The sequence below is a fragment of the Pleurodeles waltl genome, chromosome 2_2, assembly GCF_031143425.1.
Source record: "Pleurodeles waltl isolate 20211129_DDA chromosome 2_2, aPleWal1.hap1.20221129, whole genome shotgun sequence".
Classification (NCBI taxonomy): domain Eukaryota; kingdom Metazoa; phylum Chordata; class Amphibia; order Caudata; family Salamandridae; genus Pleurodeles; species Pleurodeles waltl.
This window is the reverse complement of record NC_090439.1, coordinates 99,144,726-99,158,781: the sequence shown is the minus strand read 5'-3', so window position 1 is coordinate 99,158,781 and position 14,056 is coordinate 99,144,726.

Sequence of the window (14,056 nt, the reverse complement as noted above, 5' to 3'; positions counted from 1 at the left end):
ACTCAGGAAACACCAAAAGACAAGTTAAAGACCACACAGGAGACAAATTCACAAAATGCGCAGAGAGACAAGCCCAAAAACAGCCACACAGTCAGGAAATATCACAGACTGCAAAGTGAAAGTGAAAGTACACCCACTGTACCAATTCTGTAAACAGGATATCCTATTACATCACTTCCTGCCTCAAATGTGTTGCGTTTTTATTCTTATGCGTCAAAATATTATGACGCTTACAGTCTGTGCGTCATTATTTTTACGCACGTGCTTAGAAATGACACTGCATCCATATTTTTAATTAGTTTTCATACCTAACCAATTTCATAGGGTACAGTGTGGGAATTAATGCTCAGGGCCAATGGATATATCATGGCAGTGAGCGTCATTTTCCACGCATATGCAGCATTTTTTGATGCATGTCTGTCTTTTTTTACGCATATGCGTCAAAATTTCTGTCTTTGACTGGGTTTGGGTCATTTCTCAATTTTAATAGTACATGACAGGCGTGACAATACAGAGATAGGCTGTTTGCACCAACATTGTGCATTCCGGTGTATAGGCACATGTGACAGATCATACTACTGCGGACCATGATCCTCTAATTGTTGTACCGGATTTGCACTCTTCACTGATGCAATAGATGGCCAAACGTGTGGAATACAAATTGGTATTACCCAGTTTGGCCATGTTGTGCGTCAATAGAGGATAGCAAGGCTACACAACTCAATACAGTAACTCATTGCCTGTGTGTCAATGTGTGTGAATTGGCTCTTACTAATGTAGTTGCCCCACTGTGTGAACATCACAAGACGCATTTTCTCAGATCTGCTTGTATGCATGTGTTGTCAATGTGGCCAACCATCAGATGCTGTTCAGTGTGGAAATGAGAAAGGAAATGTGTTTTTCATACACGTAGCATCAAATGCTGTGTGAACTTCCCAGGTTTTTTTGGACATAAGCATTGCCAATGACAAACCATGCACAGGATACATAGAAGACTGTTGATCATGGCAAAGTTCCAAGAAATAGGCCATCACATGTTCTGGAATGTTGGATACCACTTCCTGGTCACTTGTTTGTATGCAAACCATGAGTCAGGCATTGGAGAATGCTATGTGGGACCGCTTTGTCGCCCTAAGTGGGAAGGGTATGCCCAGACGTGGGTCCCGTGCTTCCCATGCCACTGGATTCAAGCTAGCCTGGCTGATGAGGGGTGAAACCCCGAAACCGGTCCCAGGATGCTTGTTTCCGGTCCAGTGAGGACCTGGCTTGGCAGTTCGGGCTGGACTGTTCCCATGAGGAACAGGGTCAAGACTGATTTGCATATGGCTGGGTCCAAACTGGGGTGGCATGGTGAGCAAAAGAATGATGGATTAAACCCAGATCTGTGACTGGGGGTGAGTGTTTGACAATGTTCAGCATTCCGTCCATCACTTGTTGTTTTTGCTTTGTCGCCCTAAGTGGGAAGGGTATGCCCAGACGTGGGTCCCATGCTTCCCATGCCACTGGATTCAAGCTAGCTTGGCTGATGAGGGGTGAAACCCTGAAACCGGTCCCAGGATGCTTGTTTCCGGTCCAGTGAGGACCTGGCTTGGCAGTTCGGGCTGGACTGTTCCCATGAGGAACAGGGTCAAGACTGATTTGCATATGGCTGGGTCCAAACTGGGGTGGCATGGTGAGCAAAAGAATGATGGATTAAACCCAGATCTGTGACTGGGGGTGAGTGTTTGACAATGTTCAGCATTCCGTCCATCACTTGTTGTTTTTGCTTTGTCGCCCTAAGTGGGAAGGGTATGCCCAGACATGGGTCCCGTGCTTCCCATGCCACTGGATTCAAGCTAGCCTGGCTGATGAGGGGTAAAACCCCGAAACCAGTCCCAGGATGCTTGTTTCCGGTCCAGTGAGGACCTGGCTTGGCAGTTCGGGCTGGACTGTTCCCATGAGGAACAGGGTCAAGATTGATTTGCATATAGCTGGGTCCAAACTGGGGTGGCATGGTGAGCAAAAGAATGATGGATTAAACCCAGATCTGTGACTGGGGATGAGTGTTTGACAATGTTCAGCATTCCGTCCATCACTTGTTGTTTTTGCTTGGTACGGTGTTTGTGACACAGAGTCCCAAAACCAATCCACAAATGTCATATCATGCTACAGTTTGAGTCATATGAATGACTTATGTTTCTCCTGTGGCAGTAGAGGGCCACCAGACTAAGCAGCACATGTGCACATATTTCCAGTGGTTAATTGTACAAAGGTGTCCAGTTCAAGTGTGTGAGGCCATGTGTAGCCTGAGTAATTATTGGGGTCCATGTTGTCACAGTTACGTGCAGGTCTAGTCATGAGTCTGTGGAGCCATTTCCTGCATTTACAAAGTATCCTTCACAGCTGAAGTGAAGGAAGAAGTTTTATGAGACTGACAACAGAGCAACCTTGGTGTGCTGACAAAGTTAATGGATCAGGAATGTTAAACCGGTAGGTTTCCTCACAACATTTGTACACAGGGTCCCCTCTAAAATTCCCACTGCATGCAAGAAAATCAGTGCCTCTGTGATGATTAATCTCACAGCTTTTCACCACGCAACCCCCATAAATATGTGGGGGCAATGTGAATCAGTGTGTGGACTGTTAGGGTACAAACATGTGTTGAAATTTCATGCACATTATCTGACGTTGTTTGTTGTGCTGGAGGCACCATACCCAGTCCATGCATACAGCCATGGTACACTGTCACTATTTGTCACTCATGCATACTTGAAACCCAGACAAGGGATGGGCCATGATTAGGCTATTTGATGACAGGTTCCACCCTGTTGGAAAATGGGTTATTGGTAAGGGCAGGTAAGTACATACACTTAGCAATAGGCCACTAACCTCCACTTAGGTCCAGTTAGGTCTCAGTAAATTAAACCCAGCTCAACCCTTGGTAGCTTGGCAATGAGCGACAAGGCTTAACTTAGGAGACAGAGCGTAAAGCATTCAAATATCACAAAATAGTAATTAAATAAAACACAGGAAACAGTTTAAAAATCCAAAATCAATTTATATAAATAGATTATATTTGTATCTTTAAAATGACACCAAAACGAATCAAGGCCCATATTTATACTTTTTGACGCTAAACTGCGCTAACGCAGTTTAGCGTCAAAAAGTTTTGCGCCGTCTAACGCCATTCTGAAGCGCCACGCGGGCGCCGTATTTATGGAATGGCGTTAGACGGCGCAATCAGACCGGCGCTGCCTGGTTTGCGTGGGAAAAAACCACGTACACCAGGCAGCGCCGGCGTAGGGGGAAAATGGCGCATGGGCGTCTTAAAATGGGGCAAGTCAGGTTACGTCGAAAAAATCGTCGTAACCCAACTTGCGCCATTTTTTTTCGACGCCCATCCCCCATCAACATGACTCCTATCATTGTAAAGATAGGAGTCATGCCCCCTTGCCCAATGGCCATGCCCAGGGGACTTCTGTCCCCTGGGCATGGTCATTGGGCATAGTGGCATGTAGGGGGGCACAAATCAGGCCCCCCTATGCCAAAAAAAATTATTAAAAAAAAATAAAAAAATACTTACCTGAACTTACCTGAATGTCCCTGGGGTGGGTCCCTCCAGCCTTGGGTGTCCTCCTGGGGTGGGCAAGGGTGGCAGGGGGGGTCCCTGGGGGCAGGGGAGGGCACTCTGGGCTCATTTTGAGCCCACTTGTCCCTTAACGCCATGCCTGACCCAGGCGTTAAAAAGCGGCGCAAATGCGCCGTTTTTAGCCACGCCCACTCCCGGGCGTCTCTTTTGCCCGGGAGTATAAATACCACGTAAAGGCCTGGGAGTCATTTTTTAGACGGGAACGCCTCCCTTGCATATCATTAACGCAAGGAAGGGGTTCACGCTAAAAAATGACGCACATTCCGGGAACTTTGGCGCTATACGCCTCTAACGCCATAGTATAAATATGGCGTTAGTTGGCGTTAGTTTAGCGTCGAATTTGCGTCGAAAAAAACGACGCAAATTCGGCGCAAACGGAGTATAAATACGGCCCCAAATCTGATAAGGGGAAAAGGAGATATGAATTTTTAAAGAATTAATGCTTTCTAGCCCATCAAAACAACTAGCGCTCAAAGGGTTAAAAAAGGTCACACTGGAAAGGAACAAAGTTCAAAGTTCAGGCCACCCACGAGGTAACACTGTCACACCTACTTTCAGAAGTGTTTGATTCAGGAAAGTGGTCCACAGCACCAGCCAAGGGTTCAGAGGCTCTGGTGTGCCTCTTGGGGTCTGGGATTACAACTTCCACAATGCACCTCCTCAACTTAGGAGTTGCTCCAAAAGTCTCCAAACATCTGGATCTTCTTCCAGAGTTCCTTTTTGTGTCCTTGAAGTGTTCACAACTTGATCCAAGTTTCCAGAAGCTCTGAGTTGCTCCTTGGGAGTTGGGACTACAATTCACAGGATGCACCTGGTCATAGTCCTCAAATAGCCACTGGACGCTGGTCAGCTGGGCTTTGCTTGCAGGACTTGAAGCATGTGACTTTGGGCAGCCCGTTTGTACCTGTAGCAAACAGGAAGTCCCTTCTTGAAGCAGTAGAAGACAGGTAAAGTCCTTTTAGTGGTGAAGCCCAAGTGTGCAGCTGGTGCAGTCCTCCAGAGTGCAGTGTCCAAGTGCAGGTCAGGGGTCCAGCAGGGCAGTCCTTCTCCTGTGGTTCTTCCTTGTTGGAATCTGATAGGGATCTGCGGTGTGGGTGCAGGTCTGATAGTTTCATCCTTGCTCCTGGGTGAAAAACAGGGAGGTCCTGGTTCTACAATCAGGGGCAGGGTCCTTCCCCCGGTGATGATCACTTCCTGGGAAGCGTGGCAAAAATCAATCCCAGAGAGCAACATTCCTCAAAAATCCATCATGGCTGAAAGTGATTTTTGGAGGTTACATCTGGCTGAGCCCACCCACTGGTGTGGCTAAAAATCCTAAACATACCCCTCTCCTGCCCTCTCCTAATCTAATCAAGGGGGCACCTAATTGTCTGAATTTGCAGAATGTGAGGGTGTTGCTGGGTTGCTCCAAATGTCCTTCTCTGCCTTTGAAGACCAGTTTGGCACTCCTCCCCCTTCCTGCTTTCCCATCTGCTGAGGGGAGATCTCCTCCCCCAGGCACATCTCTTTGTGTGGACCCAGGCCACTTCACACCTCATCAAGGCAGCATGGCCAGGCACAGCAGCAAAAACACTGCAGGGCTGGAGTTGGCAACTTCTCAGGTAAAGTTTAAAACTCTTTACCTGAACAAATTATATCAAATCCATCAACTGGAAGTTGTGGGATTTATCATAACAAATAATTTGATACCAAACTTCTGGTACCTGTTACTTAAGGGGATTTTTCAAATTAAAATAAAGTTCCCCTATTCTAGCCTATGGAGGTCATTCACTACAATGAGGGAAAAACAAATTTGGCTACTTTACCTCACCAGGACCTATAAAACTATTTTCATAAGGTCCCTGCTTATAGATACATGGCACCAGGCCCTAGGGGCACATAGGGCACACCTTAGGGGTGACTTATATGTAAAAATAAGGTAGTTTAAGACTGTAAAACTACTTTTAATTCCAAAGTCGAATTTGCATGTAACTTTAATTTAAAAGCAGCCAGCAAGGCAGCCCTGCCTTTAAAATGACACTGGGCACCTCAGCAGTGCATCTATGGGGGCACTACCTATGCTGGGGTCCCTAAACCTCCATGCCCTACCATATACTAGGGACTTATAGGTAGGTTGACTTAACCAATTATAATTAGCCTAATTTGCATACTGATTTTATACAGAGCACAGGCCCTGGGACTGGTTAGTAGTACCCAGGGCACCAGCAGAGTCAGGAAAACACCAGCAAAAAGTGGAAAATGGGGCAAAAAGTTAGGGGGCCTCTGCAATCAACCCTGTTCTCTCACACACCCCATGATATGATAAGTAAACTGATTACGCTATACAATGTATTTGAGTATTCATTGTAGACCTACCAGACACAATACCCCAGGAGGAGAGTGAGGGCATGGAAAGCAACTATGAGCAAATTTAGCCACAGGGAACCTTTACGGTGATGCAAAGACAGGAACCAGGCAGGCTAACAGGATGCAGGGTCAATCAGGAACAAAAATGAACAAGGCAAATACACAGTGAGCAGACTGAGACTGGTCAAAGCTGGAACAACACTGTGGAAAATGAAAACTGTGTTTTTCCTGTGTGTTGTAACGTAACCCAATAACCCAAGGCCTGTGTTACACAACTGATTTATACGCAATGCATAACAGTGTTATACATATAATGGAAGCTTCTATGCCGTTCCAGGCAGCTGCAAGGGCAGTACATGTTCAAAAGGCTGGTCTGCATGGAGGTGCACACAGGTGTGTGCAGCTTCAGTCTCTCACAAGTCCTGCAGGTGAGAATCAAGTTCAAAGGGCCAACAGTACCTTTTACATGGGAAGCAATGGACAGGTGATTACAGGTCCTACAGAATACAAGGCAGTGCATTATTCGACCAGAAGTCCATGCAGACAGAAGAACAGTGACTATGGTAAACCATACTAAAGAGGGAAGCACTGGGTTCAGAATGTGAGTCTGGGTGTGTGTAGATGAGGGATTATCTGGGTACAAATATTCAATTTTCAGGGCCCTCTGAAGAAGGGTGGGGTGAGACAGGGAACATGGCAGTGACAGGACTTATGACCTGGGATGGACTGCGCAGGGCATGTCTTGTGAGCAATTCTAGTCATACCTGGGGCACTCATGCTATCCATTTGCTGCTTATATGGATATCTTGTCACACATACTCCTTGCAAAGATAGCTGATGTCACACTTACTGCTGTCAAAGGTCTGGTCATAACTTCTTGTTACTAATGCAATAGTACATCCACTGCCTCATGCATGAGGCATTTTTTTCTCAGTGAATGATGATGTCTTAGTTGTGTGCCATATGCTGCAATGAACCATGTTGCCAACATGTATGTGTGAAATAGCTGTGCTCCTCTGCTATTGCCCTTCAAATGTGAAATGAACAGGATATATGTCATTTACAGTGTGTGTGAAGTTGGGTGTACATTCATACCCATCAAATATGATGTGGATTTTTCTGTATCCTAATATACATTTCTGCAATGCTCCATGAGGCTACACTCTGATTATGATTTTTAGGGATAATGTTATGAAAAAATGATTACCCAGACCATGACATAGTGATTAGAATAGGTGTTTATTGACATATGGTGAGACAGTGGTGATGGTGAGTAGAGTTAAAAGACATTTTGGACAATATTTTGTCTCTGATGCAATCCTGCAGCTGTGTTTGAATGGTTCCCCACATGTTAATGGGCAGCATCCTCCTTTTCCTCCTCTTCTGGTATTTGTGGGTCAGGTTCATATAGGGGAATGTTCCTCCTTAGACATATGTTGTGTACGATGGCACAGCTCAGAATGTTTTTGCACACCATTTCAGGTGAGTATAGGAGGCTGCCTCTGGTGATGTCGAGGTACCTGAATCTTGACTTCAGGATGCCAAAGGTCCTCTCGACTATGGTGTGTCCCCTCCTATGTGCCTCATTATAGGCACACTCTGATGCAGTGCTTGGGTTTGCAAATGTGGTCATGATCCATGGCTGGATCTCATACCCCTGATCAGCTGACAGAGAAAATGAGTGAGAAAATATTGATGTTGCTTGCACCATGATTATCACTTTGCATGGCAGTTGTTCTCGTGTGTTGCCTGTGACTCATCTGTGTTTGTGCTATTGTGTGAACTCCTAGGCTTCTAGGATGTACCATCAGCATTGGGTTGTTTCTTTACCTGAACTGGTGTTTGGCTGATTGACCGGATGTCAGCAGTATTTTTGTAGATTTGCAGTACATTGTGTACTCCCTTGCATTATGTCATGTGAAAGAGGTGTCCATGTGTCTTAACTGGGGGTGACATGATACTTCCATACACAGAATTAATTCCACAGTGGTGGTAACATGGTTGCATCTATATGGCCTGGACATCCCATCCAATTTCACATATGAAATAGAATTAGTTAAACATCAGTGAGGCCCCTAGATTTGGCAAGGTGACAATGTACAACACATCTCCATAAGTTGTCAGCACTGACGTGTTGCCAATTGACTATGAACAAATATCCCATGTGTGACAATTTCTCTGCAGACCTATTTCTCTGCCCTTGCCAAGTCGACTCAGGTTCAAACGTGTTCCTATACTACTGAACATGTTCTAGTTCAGCTTGTTAACTTGGTTGTGAGGTTGTCATTTACAGTGTCAGAAGGTCCATATGCTTGTACATCTGTTGTGTTTATGTGTAATTGTCTCAATCCGTATGTGTAGGAGTGTGCACTTTCAATATTGTCACATCAATATGTGCTCTTAGCACAGTCCACTTGCTTATTGGTAGTGGGCAATGTCAGAGCAGGAGTGATGTGAGATATTGGTACAGCCGCAATGATTCCATGTCACCTTCATTGTAGTCATCATTATGGTATATGTGTCATGGTGTTTGACCTTCAGCAAAACACACCACACACCCCTTACACAGTACTTATTGTTTAGAAGGGTGTTTGATTGAGTATTCTTAATGTGATATTGAAAAATTAGTTTTCCAAGTTGTACTGCCAGTTGTGGCCATGTCATTGTGTTGTTTTAAATTGTTCCTTGTGTCTGTGGAGTGGCATCTGTTTTTATTTGGATCTGACATTTGTCCATAGGTGTGTATCCAAATGGGTGAGGACATCAAACATGCCTAGCGGTGTCACAACCTCAGTGTCTTTCTGGCCACGTGTCAATGTAGTGGTGTATATGTTGTTTGTCCTAGAAGGTTGCTGTGCAGTGTGTATCTAAATAGGTTTCTGTACTTACCAACAAGTAGGCCATTTCCATTTCGTCCACCCTGGATGTGTTGATTGATGGTGCAGTGGTGGAAGATGAATGAATCATTTACACTCCCAGGATACTTTGCCACGATGTTGGTGATCAATCACCGGTGATCGACAATGGCCTGCACATTGATGGAGTGTGTGTGCTTCCTGTTGCAGTATAGATGTTCGGTTGCAGCAGGTGGCACAATTTGTACATGTGTGCAGTCAATGGCACCAAGCACGTGTCAGAAGCCGTTGATTTGGTGGAAGCCCTGTTTTGTCTCCTGCTGCCTCAGCTGTGTGTTAGGGAAGCTGATGTGGCGGGTGTGAGGGAGAGGACGGCATCCAATACTTTGGGTAGTAAGGCAGAGAATGAGGGCTGTGAAATCCCAGCAACCAAAGCACCAGTAGTTTGAAAGGAGCCACTTGCCAGCATGTGGAGTACAGCTAGCAGCTTGCTTTCTGGTGGAATGGTGTGGGGTGCCTGCAAGCTGGGTGCCAACTGTGGCTCAATGTTGCCGAGCAGCTGCTGAATGGCTTGCCATTTGAGTCTGTACCACTGGATGATGTCTTGTTCCAGGAGTCCCAGAAGGGTTGTCCTGGTGCGGAATATCCTCTCCTGCCTTCTGCGCTGCCTTTGGGGTCCCTGCTGGTGTTTTTGAAGCTGCTGTTGTTGGTCCTGTGCTCTGCGTCGGCGTGCATGCTGGAAGCACCTCCATGTCTCCCTTTTGGAGCTCTGCTGTTGCTTCTGTTGTTTTCCTTAAGTACTGGTGTGTTTGCCTCATTTTAACGCCTGCCCTGACCCAGATGTTATTTTTTGACGCAAATTGGGCTGTGCGTCATTTTCTGCCTCCGCCTCCCAGCTGTGCGGGATTTTTGTGCGGTAGCAGAAATATGAAGCACAGGTGTTTAAGTCATTTTTTGGATGGTAAAGCCTACCTTTCATGTCATTAATGCAAGGCAGTTTCCCACATCCAGAAAATGACGCACAAGGCGGACTTTTTGCATTTGCAGGCTCGGGCGTCAAAGTATAAATATGGTGAATGGTTTGGGTCGAATATGCGTCAAACTTTATGAAGCACATTCAGTGCAAACAGAGTATAAGTATGGGCCTAAGGCTTCTCAACCTATTGAGTTCACCTTGGCTATTGCCAAATTTATTGGTCGGACAGTGTAACCTCCCTTTACCAACCTTTCCTTAGTTTCCTCCTTACTAATCTTACAATCATGCCATGTACTGCTGTTTCTCTTCACTCACAATAATTATTTATATGCAAGTTTATAGATTTTGGCCCTCATTACAACCCTGGCGTTAGGTGATAAAGTGGAGTTAATACCGCTGACAGGCCGGCGGGAAAAAAAATGAGATCACGACCACGGCGGAAACCGCCAGCACAGACGGCTACTTTAACACACCGACTGCCACGGCGGTAGCAACAAACACTGCAGAGGTCACCAGCAACAGACAGGCGGAAGACAATGTACCGCCCACCCCATTACAATACCCGCCAATCCGCCAGCTTTTCCTTGGCGGTACCAACACCATCAAAAGCACGGCGGAAATAGTGTTTGGAAGAGAAACCACTCACCTCTTAACACTCAACGAAGAACCAGGACGCCATGGAGCCCGAGTTACAGGTCCTGCCCAGGCTGGTCCACCTCCTCATACACCAGGAATTTCAAAGGCGGCAGCGACGACCACGGTGAGTACTGCACCTAGCACACAGGGGAGGGGGAGGAAAAAGAAGGTGACACATACGCAAAACACACAACAACCCCATCCTCACCCACAACACCATACACACAAACACATGCAGCAACAGTAGATTATAAATAGGCAGATATACGTAACAAATAGAAAAACATTATTTACAAATATTTACAATATGTACAGAAGGGTCGTACATTGTCCTTTGTAAATGTCCATGGGCCACTTGGCCAAAAATCATGGGCCAAGCCCTCACTTGACACCTGCCTCAATTTGGAGATAACACTGCAAGGGCATCAGGTCGTAAACACTCAGGCACCTCAGGGGGATGGGGAAGGGGGGGGCACCTCTGCCAGAAGATGGAATAACGCCACTGATCCTGGAGGGAGCTACATGCCCACAGCGATGTCCTGGGGAGTGCAAACCCACAGTCTCTCAAGTCTCTCAAGTGGGTGGGGTGCCAACTGCTTGGTCCTGGGGAGTACAAAGCCACAGTCTCTCAAGTGGGTGGGTTGCCCACTTCTTGGTCCTGGGGAGTGTAAAGCCACAGTCTCTCAAGTGGGTGGCTTTTTCACTGGTTTTGGAGGGGACTTTGTGCCCAGTGTGCTTTATCCGGCCAAGGATAGGGTGAGTGGATGCATATCTCCACTGTTTCTGGAGGGGGCTTTGTGTGCAGTGTGCTTCATCCTGCCAAGGAAAGGGTGAGTGGATGGCTTCTTCTACTGGTTCTGGAGGGGGCCTTGTGCCCAGTGTGCTTCATTCTGCCAAGGTTAGGGTGAATGGATGCATATCTCCACTGGTTCTGGAGGGGGATTTCTGCCTAGTGTGATTCATCCTGCCAAGGAAAGGGTGAGTGGATGGTTTCTTCCACTGGTTCTGGAGGGGGCTTTGTGCCCAGTGTGCTTCATCCTGCTAAGGAAAGGGTGAGTGGATGGCTTCTTCCACTGGTTCTGTAGGGGGCCATGAGCCCAGTGATGCAGCACTTGGGGCGTGGCAGTTCACATTCCCTCACCTTGGTGTCTGAGGCACGAGATTTGCAGGGACCAGGTAGCATGATACTCCATGGAGGCAGGGCCAGACTCCATCCTGCGGCGACTAAGGCTGCAAACTGGTGGTAGTGCCAGTGCTGATGGGGGTCCTGCCATTGGTGGTGGGAGGCTCCAGGCCGTCTCCTGCAGCCTCAGACGGATACACAATGGGGTTGGTGTTGCTGGTAGTGATCCTACTGTCAGTGGTGCAGGTGGCGGTGCTTGCGTCAGTGCTTGCAGTGGGGATGCTGGTGGTGCTGCTCGTGGTGCAGGTGCCGGTGCTGCCAGTGGTGGAGGGAGGCACCAGCCCATCTCCTGCAGCCTCGGATGGCTGGCCACTGGGGATGGTGCTGCTGACAGTAGTGGTGGCAGCGGCTGTGCAGGTGGCGGTGCATGTGGCAGTACTTGCACCGGGGATGCTGGAGGTGCTGGCTGCAGTACATGTGGCGGGCTGTCGGTTCTGATGGTGGCCACCAGGCCTTCCCCTGGAGTCTCCGACGCCTGAAGTGCCTTTGCTTGCCTTTTCTGCCCCTTCCTCATCTTGGCAGATGCTGCTGGGAACTTTGCTCTGGCAGCTGGAGTTTTGGAGGAGGCCTTGCTGGGTGGGTCGTACCTTTTTTCCAGGAGGATGCGCCAGGAGATGGTCTTGTGGCAGCGGTGGAGCCTGTGGACAGTGAGTAAGAGGAGGCACAGGAAGATGTGGCCAACAGAACCAATATAATTCTGCAGTACTTCCAGTGACACACAGGTAAGAGACTGTAAGTTCACTTTACATTTCAGTTGTCAGTTGAACATTGTACAAGGCAGCCTCTTTCCTTATGTCTATGGCCACTGACTGTAGCCTTTGGAATCTCTATTTTCAAATCTTTGTGCCCCACTCTGGCTACTGCTATGTATACTGCTGCCCACCAAAGGTCAACCTAAAGTATATTTCACTGTACATTTATGTTGCAATGCTTTGATATTGTTGTACTAACACATTTGTGAATCATTTGACAGACTCCTGATTGGTATTTGTTCCAAGGGTGTTTATTTAGGTCTTCATAAGTAGAGGGGGGTGTGCAAGGGGCTGGGCTGATGGTGGGGGAAAGTCCAGGGTAGAGTCCAGTCTCTTGGTATCACAGGTGCATTGTCCAATGGGACCTAGGAAGGGGAGTAATGGCAGTTCAAGGTGGACAGGGTGACAGAGTGGGACAGAAGGGTGACAATCAGGAGAGTTTTATTTCCTGGCAGGGGTCTTGGCAATGTTCTTTGGCTTCTGCCTGTATCGCAAGGACCGTTTGTGGGGTGGTACTCCTTATGCAGGGGTGGGGTGCTGGTGGCATGTTGGTCCTGTGGCGGGGCTTCCTGTCCACTATCACCGGTGGAGGTGGAAGGCTGTTCCTTGGTTTGGCTAGTGTCAGGTGCCCGTTGTTGTGCCACTGCCTTCCTCATGGTATTGCCCATGTCAGCCAGCACCCCTGCAATGGTGACCAGGATGGTGTATATTTTAGTTAGGTCATCCCTGATCCCCAGGTACTGTCCCTCCTGCAGCTGCTGGGTCTCCTGCAACTTGGCCAGTATCTGGCCCATGGTCTCCTAGGAATGGTAGTATGCTCCCAGGATGTTGGAAAGTGCCTCATGGAGAGTGGGTTCCCAGAGCCTGTCCTCCCCCTGTCGCACAGCAGTCCTCCCAGCTCCCTGTTGTCTGTGGCCTCTGTCCCCTGAACTGTGTGCCCACTGTCACTGACCCCAGGCCCCTGATCGTCCTGTGTTTTTGGGGTTGCCTGGGTCCCTCTAGTGGTGGGCACACCTGATTGAAGTGTCCTCGGGACAGTGGCATGGGCCCACTGGGTGGCTGCTGTGCTGGTGTTTACTGAGGGGAGAGGCTCTGTGGTGGGTTGGGACTGTGGCATGGGAACCGACTGTCCAGGGGTTCCGGATGGGTCAGGTTGGTCATCCTGATCCAGGCGTGCAGAGCTGCTTTCGTCACTGTGGGCCTCTTCGGGGGGGACTGGATGTGGCTGGCACCTCCTCTCCGGTGACATGGAGTATGGGTTCTGTGGGGATGCAAATGCATTGTTAATGTGTCTGCGTGTGCCATCTTGTGCATTGGTGTGTTTCCCTGTATTATTGTGATATCCCTGTTAGCTTGGCCTTGTGTAAGTGGTGATTTTGTGAGCTGGGCGAGTCTCTCTACTGGGCATGCTGTGGTGATGGGTGTCCATGCATGTCTGTGATGGGTGTCCGTGCATTGGTGTTGCATGCAGGGCTTGGTATTGGGATGGGTGGGTTGTGTTAGTTGGGTATATGTGAGGTGGTGGAGTGATGAGGGTGATGGTATGGGTAGGAGTTTGTGATGGCATGCATGTAGGGTGGGGGGATGAAGTAGTTAAGATTTGACTTACCAGAATCCAGTCCTCCTGCTACTCCTGCGAGGCCCTCAGGATACATGATCGCGAAGACTTTCTCCTCCCAT